This window comes from Rattus rattus, chromosome 9 (assembly GCF_011064425.1).
Source record: "Rattus rattus isolate New Zealand chromosome 9, Rrattus_CSIRO_v1, whole genome shotgun sequence".
Lineage (NCBI taxonomy): Eukaryota > Metazoa > Chordata > Mammalia > Rodentia > Muridae > Rattus > Rattus rattus.
In genome coordinates, this window is record NC_046162.1 from 62037462 (window position 1) to 62044971 (window position 7510).

The following is a 7510-nucleotide window of genomic DNA, read 5'->3' on the forward strand; positions in this document are numbered from 1 at the left end:
TCCACAGCCCTGGCCCAGGAGTTTGAATGCGTGGTGGGGTGGGGGCTTGCTTCTGCTTAATGGATTTAAATTCAGAAGTTGATAAGATAAACAATAGACAGTTTCCACCCCCAACTTCTGCTCCTTAGCCCCTGGGCTCTCCCTGATATAAGCAGTATGAACAGGTCATCAGGTCTCCCGGGACTTTAAACACAAATAACCAAATAGGTAAGAAGTCCTCCCTCCCCTCTCTCCCTTCTCCCCCCCCTCCTTCCCCTCCCCCCTTCTCCCCCTTCCCCTCCCCTCCTCCTCCCCCTCCTTCCTCCTTCCTCTTCTCCTTCCTCCTTCTCCTCCCCCCCCCCTCTTCCCTCCTCCCTCCTCCCTTCTCCTCCTTCACCTCCCTCTTTCCCTCCCTCCCCCTCCCCTCCCTCTTCCCTCCTCCGTTAAGGTTTTGTTTGACTCAAATACTTGCCTAGCACACACCAAACCCTGAGTTTCAACCCAGAAACAACAACAACAAAAAGTTTATGAAAATACATATTTTTCCTTTGCTTTAATACAATCCTTTTGGAATTTTTGGGATGAACTTTGTTACCTGTACACTACTCTCCAACTCTTCCTCTTTTTTTCCCATCTATTTTTTTAAGCTTTATTTTTTATGTTTGTTATGTGTCTGTAGGTTTGTACACACGTGTCCGATGCTCTAGGAGGCCACAGGGCCCCGGGAGCTGAAGTTACAGGCAGATGTGGGTTGCCCGGTGTGGGTTCTGGGAACTGAATCTGCAAAAGCAGTTCCACCCTGAACAGCTGAGCCATCTTGATTTCAATATTGGTTTTGACTCACAAAATAGGCACTGGGAATCAAATATTCAGTGTCCTCTCTCTGGTCCTAGAAAGTAGTCTGGATTGGCAGCAGCATCTAGAACATAAAAGCCTTCACTGGGCATGGTGGTGCATGCCTTTAATCCCAGCACCCTGGAGACAGAGACTGGCACATGGATGTCTGTGAGTTCAAGGCCAGCCTGTCTACAATGTGGGTTCCAGGACAGTCGTTGCCACACAGAGACACCCTGTCTTGAAAAAGCTGTCATGCGCACCCACTCTGGGGAGGTTTGACAGTTTTAGTTTCTTTGGGCTCACTCTCCTCACCGTAGCACAGCATCTACCTGGGCCTGGGGAATCTCTTGCTCTCTGCTCTGCTCACCTTCTCCAGAGTGAGCCCCCAGGATCCACAGAGGGCCCACTTTCATCATCGCCCTGGGAGGCCCTGCCTCGCCAGCTCTGAAGCTGAGAGCCCAGCTTCTGCAGCCCTCCTGACGTGGGGGAGGGGTATAGGGAGGCGGGCCCAGTTCCTTGCCCCCCATAGCTTCCTCGCATCCTTAACCTGCTTTCCCCTTCCCTTTAGGGAATGCGTCCAGGAACAGAGTCAAGAACATGGAAAGGTCAGTGTGGTAGCGTTGCCTCATCTAATTGCAAACCCTCCCTCTATAAACACTTCCCCGCGGCTCCCTCTGAGGCAGCATCTGCTCGCTCCCTTCTCCGCTTCTCCGTGGCAGGAAGCAGGTCCAGCTTCTGCTGCCCCCTCATCGGTCCTGGGCTCAGGCCTTGGATCTCTCGGGAGACAGAAGTGCATCCAAGTGCAAGCGCAAAGCCTGCTGGGCCCGGGCTTCTTCTGAGCCAGGACCCCATGCAGGAGCTTGGCTCCTGCGTCTTCTGGCTGTTCCTCACTGAAGTTCAGCGTCCTTTTCCTTCCGATTCAGTAGCAGTTTGGGGTGGGCAGTTTGACAGCTGCCTACCGTTTTCAGAAATGCCAGACTCTCTGAAACTGACAAACAGGCAGATTGATGGACTCTGTCTCCCAGTTCCTCTTGGACAGTGGGAGCTGCTCCCCTGGATGCTTCTCCCAAAGCTGCTCTTTAAGTGGCATTTATCTGCGCACAAGCCGGAGCTAAGAAAAGTTGCCTGGCACTTCCTGATACTCTAAATTCAAGGAATTCTATGGGGGACTTGATTTTAATCGCTGTCTTGGTTAATTAGAGAGACAAGAAATCATCCCCCAAAAGTAATTAATGGAGCTGTTAGCGGAGGGGAAGAGGCTGTGTTTTGCTTGGGTACTAGGAGAGCCTCTGGTGGAGCTGGGGCTGTGGGTCACCGGCAGCTTCTTGGGGAATATGTGGCTATTAGTTCTGGCATCCAGCCTGCCTGCTTTCTCTTCAGGACACCACTGGTTACTGAGTCGACAGAATAGGGCTTAGCCCGTGAACGTTTGTAAACTGCCAGCACCTAGCTGGTAGGAGTGAATCCCATGACTGGTGTCCAGTTTGTCTGTTTGGTGCCCCTTCACCTTTGCCCTGCATTATCAGGAGCCAGAGGTCACCTGTGTTGGTTTTCTATCACCCACCCGGCTCCTAAAGTCACAAACACTGTCTTTTCCGGGTTTGTGTGTTTTTGTAGAGTCTCAGTGTGTAGGCCTGACTGGCTTCAGACATGTAGTGGTTCTCCTACCTCGCTCCCCAGGTGCTGCAGTTTCCGTGGTGACGTCATGCCACACTATCCTCATCCCTTATCTTCACCATTCTTTCCCCGACCAAAAAACCAAAAAACCCAAAAAGCAAACAACAGCAACAACAAGCCATTTTTATGGAGACGTCTACCTGGACAGTGCCCTCAGGACTCTGAGGTACCAGGATCAAAGGTTTAGGAAGGACTTGGACTTCAACTTTGTTTTCCTCAGAAACGGCCAGGGCCAGGTCACCTCCACCAGCCAACTTTCTAATGGAGGTGGCATTCTCCGGGATTGGCAGCCTGGGAACCCACACAAGTCCTGTGTCCGTCTAAGGGAGGGGATGTCTAGGACTGCAGGGCAACCCTGTGGTCTGTCCCTCAATCTTTCTCTCTCTCTCTCTCTCTCTCTCTCTCTCTCTCTCTCTCTCTCTCTCTGGGCTAGAGGCAGAGAAGATGGGGCCATGCTCACCTCTGCCAAATGGAACGACATAGCCTCTTAAACTTTGGCAGAGACTTGCCTCTCAGAGCACTTCCTGTGTGGATGGTGCAGCCTGCTCTGGGACAGATAGCTTATGTGAGCGTTCTTCCCTGTACAGTGTTCAGACTGAGGGCACCATTCCTCAAGTCGAAGATGTGAGTCAGTGAGTGAAACCTCCCTGCTGTCTGCCCAATCCCAAAGGAACGAGGGGAAGTCCTCACGGGAGCCCAGGAGACACAGAACTGTACCTGCACCTCTCTTTTCCTTGGAACACACACTCTTTCTCCCAAAGACCACGGGAGCTCTGAGGGTGGCACCTGATACTCCTCCTTGAGATGAGTCGGAGGTTAACGATCCTGTGTGAATTACCTCCACTTAACACTCTGTTCCTTTGAGCCTGTGCTAGCCCATGCTGGCTGCATTCTGCCAGAGTATTCGCTGACACTTCATGTTGAATTATTACTCGCGTGATCAGAGCACACAGCACGCTGTGCCCTCCTGGCTGAAGATGTGGAAGTGGTGCTGGGGGATTCGACTTCTACTCAATGAAGCCTTTCTGTGTGGAAACATGAGAACCCAACCTCAGTAGGGAAAACTGAGTCAGAAGAGCAAGGGACGTGTGTGCCAACACTTTCCTAGGCAGTTGTAGTTGAGGGTGGAAGTCAGGCCCCTCCCTGCCCGGCCCAGTGCCTTCCACCCTGTCTTCTCTACCCTCCATTATGACCCCTTCTTACCAAGAACACAATGGCTACCCCGATCGGTGCATTCACCTGATGAGCTCTTAGTAACCATATTGTTTATTGAGTCTTCAGAAAGCACTAGATCAAAAGTCCATGCAAATCTCTATATGTTTTTTAATTTACTGAAGGAACTAAGTCCATGTTTATCTGGGACAAGAATTTTCTGTGCCCTTCAGCCTCAGGGAGAGCAGCTAAGGAAATAGTCCCAGAGCTTGCTGTTCATCCCCACAAAGGGCCTCAGTTCCTTTCTCAGAGTCTGAAGACCATACAGAGTGACTATGGAAAAAACACATGGAGGATCTCCGGACACCCCCTTTCCAATGAGATGGGGCCCGTATCCTTTGCAACCAGGACGGACAGAGAACTGGTGCTCCAGCGACAGCTGAAAGTGCTGCCACTGTCTGTACTACAATGGCAGGCCCAGGTAGCAATGCTCGAGTGCCTGAGTCTTAGGCCAGAGAAGAGGCTGGGTGGAGCTAAGCTTTCTTTTGATTCTTTTCAGTTCTATTCTATTCTGTGCTTGTCAAACTCCTTAGCCTGACCAACATCAAGTCTGTAGCCTCCAAAGCAGAGACAAAATGTCACTTAGAAGATGGGGGATGGAAGGGAGTGGAAGGGGGTGGAAGGGGATGGAAGGGTGGAAGGGGATGGAAAGGGATGGAAAGGGTATGGAAGGAGGTGGAAGGGGGATGGAAGGGGGATGGAAAGGGTAGAAGGAGGTGGAAGGGGGATGGAAGGGGATGGAAGGGGATGGAAGGGGGGATGGAAGGAGGTGGAAGGGGGATGGAAGGGGGATGGAAGGAGGTGGAAGGGGATGGAAGGGGGGATGGAAGGGGGGGGATGGAAAGGGTAGAAGGGGGATGGAAGTGGGTGGAAGGGGGATGGAAGGGGATGGAAGGGGGTGGAAGGGATGGAAGGGGTGGAAAGGGATGGGGGATGGAAGGGGGATGGAAGTGGGTGGAAGGGGGATGGAAGGGGTGGAAGGGGGATGGAAGGGAGATGGAAGGAGGTGGAAGGGGGATGGAAGGAGGTGGAAGGGGGATGGAAGGGGATGGAAGGGGATGGAAGGGATGGGAGGGGATGGAAGGAGGTGGAAGGGGATGGAAGGGGATGGAAGGGGGATGGAAAGGGTGAAGGGGATGGAAGTGGGTGGAAGGGGGGGATGGAAGGGGTGGAAAGGGATGGAAAGGGATGGAAGGAGGTGGAAGGGGGATGGAAGGAGGTGGAAGGGGGGATGGAAGGGGGGATGGAAAGGGTAGAAGGGAGGTGGAAGGGGGATGGGAGGGGATGGAAGGGGATGGAAAGGGTAGAAAGAGGTGGAAGGGGATGGAAGGGGGGGATGGAAGGGGGATGGAAAGGGTAGAAGGGGGATGGAAGTGGGTGGAAGGGGGATGGAAGGGGTGGAAGGGGGTGGGAGAGGGTGGGTGGGGGGTGGAAATATGTGGAAGGGGATGGAAGGGGATGGAAGGGGGATGGAAAGGGTGGAAGGAGGGTGGAAGGAGGTGGAAGGGGATGGAAGGGGGATGGAAGGCGTGGAAGGGGGCGCTAGAGCTGTGGGTACTCTTCTCCTTAAAGATCCAAAAAGACTCTTAATTCCCTCCCGAGGCCACAGACTCTTATCTTACCCACAGGAGCCCCATGGGACTGCACTCTGCCCCTCCCGAGCATGGGCTGCTATAACCAAATGGTGTGCCTGGCAGTGACCTCAGTCAGCAGGGTTTGCCAAACACAAATCACTTCTGACCCTAGAAGTCTCTTGAATGCTTGCAACTTGAGGCAAACTGCCAGAACCACTTGGTGCAGGCCTAGATATCCAGAACTTTCGCCGGTGCCTCTCCATTCTCCTTTCTCCTCAGAGCACCAGCCCTAACTGGGTGTCACAGCATACATTTATAATACCTTAGGAGGTGGAGACAGGGGGATCAAATATGTGAGACCAGTCTCAGACACAGTGAATTCAAAGCCAACCTGGGCTACATGATGAGACCCTGTCTCAGAAAACAACCATACATCTTGCAGAAGCCACCTACTCTTGCTGGGCAGTAGTGGTGCACCCCTTTAATCCCAACACCCAGGAGGCAAAGGCAGGTGGATCTCTGAGTTGGAGGCCAGCCTAGTCTACAGAGTGAGTTCCAGGACAGCCAAGGCTACAGAAAACCCTGTGTCAGAAGAGGAGGAGGAGGAGGAGGAAGGAGGAGGAGGAGGAGGAGGAGGAGGAGGAGGAGGAAGAAAGAAGAAGAAGAAGAAGAGGAAGAGGAAGAGGAAGAGGAAGAAGAAACTACCTACTCTTAAATGATACCAAGGACCAGGTAGTTTAAATAAATAACTAAAAGGCTTCCCTTCACAAGACAGGAAAACCACTGCTCTGTTTAGGTTCTGCCAGACTGGAATCTTCAGAGGTCAGATTAGGGTCAAGGGACGAAGTGGGAAGAGATAACTCGAGAGTCTGTAGTCGTGGCCAAACTGTAAGCTCCTCAGCAAGCCCAGAGCCTCTGACTCCCTTTAAAATAAGTTGTCAATAGGGACCCCCACTTATGCTACCCATACATTTGGGTGTGACTGTGGCGGTGAGCATGGAGACATCTGAAGACTAGCTGGGGAGGACAGTTCCTTACGGGTCGTGGTGCAGCCGTAAAGGGCTGGGACTTGTGTTGGCATCCTTCCTCAGACCTACCCTTACACACCATATTCAAATGGAAGGTTTCTGTGTTTCAGGAAGCTTCATCCTTGCTGCCGTCTGTTTAAATCCTTTCTTTTCTGAGACCCAGAGGCTCAAGTCCCACTGAGGCTCCGGCACCGTTAGACGGCTCACAGTGTACCAGGTTAAGTCCTTCTGATTCCTGAGGACCGTGGCTTGGTTACGGGCCAAAGTCCACCCTCAGGGGCCTGCTGGTCAGAGTTGGCACCGGTCATCTGCTCTCTCCATTGGCAAAGTCTCTTCTGGGAACTCAGCCCAGAGAAGAGATCACTGGAGCCCTATTTTCTCAGTGGTCTTTAACTGAAGATTTTGACTTAAGAGCTCTGAGAGCAAAAGGCTGTTTTCTGAAACTCAGATTTATTTTAAAAAAAAAATCACCAGAGTGTCCCAGTCCCTTGCAAATGCAGGTCCCAGGGGCAGAGGATATGGCTCAGTGAGTAAGAGCAGTTTCCGGGCAAGTGTGAGGATCTGAGTTTGAATCCCCAGCATCTGTAAGAAAAACCTGGCATGACTGTGCATGTAACCCCAGCACTGTGGATGTGCATGCATGTAGCCCCAGCACTGTGGATGTGCATGCATGTAGCCCCAGCACTGTGGGGGTGCATGCATGTAACCCCAGCACTGTGGATGTGCATGCATGTAGCCCCAGCACTGTGGATGTGCATGCATGTAGCCCCAGCACTGTGGGGGTGCATGCATGTAACCCCAGCACTGTGGGGGTACATGCATATAACCCTAGCACTGTGGATGTTCATGCATGTAACCCCAGCACTGTGGGAGTACATGCATGTAACCCCAGCACTGTGGGGGTACACGCATGTAACCCCAGCATTGTGGATGTGCATGCATGTAACCCCAGCACTGTGGAGATAGAAGTGGGATGCTCTGACTATCAGCTTAGCTCCAGGTTCAGTAATAGACCTTGTCTCAAGGGAATGAGATGGAGAGTCAAAGAGCAGGACACTCAGTGTCTTCCCCTGTCCTCTGTGCTTATATGCACACACACCCACACACATGTGCACATACACCCATTATGTAGACACAAATATGGACCCCAATATTTTTAAATGCAGGCTTCTGGACTCCTACCCACACATGCAGAGCCAGAAT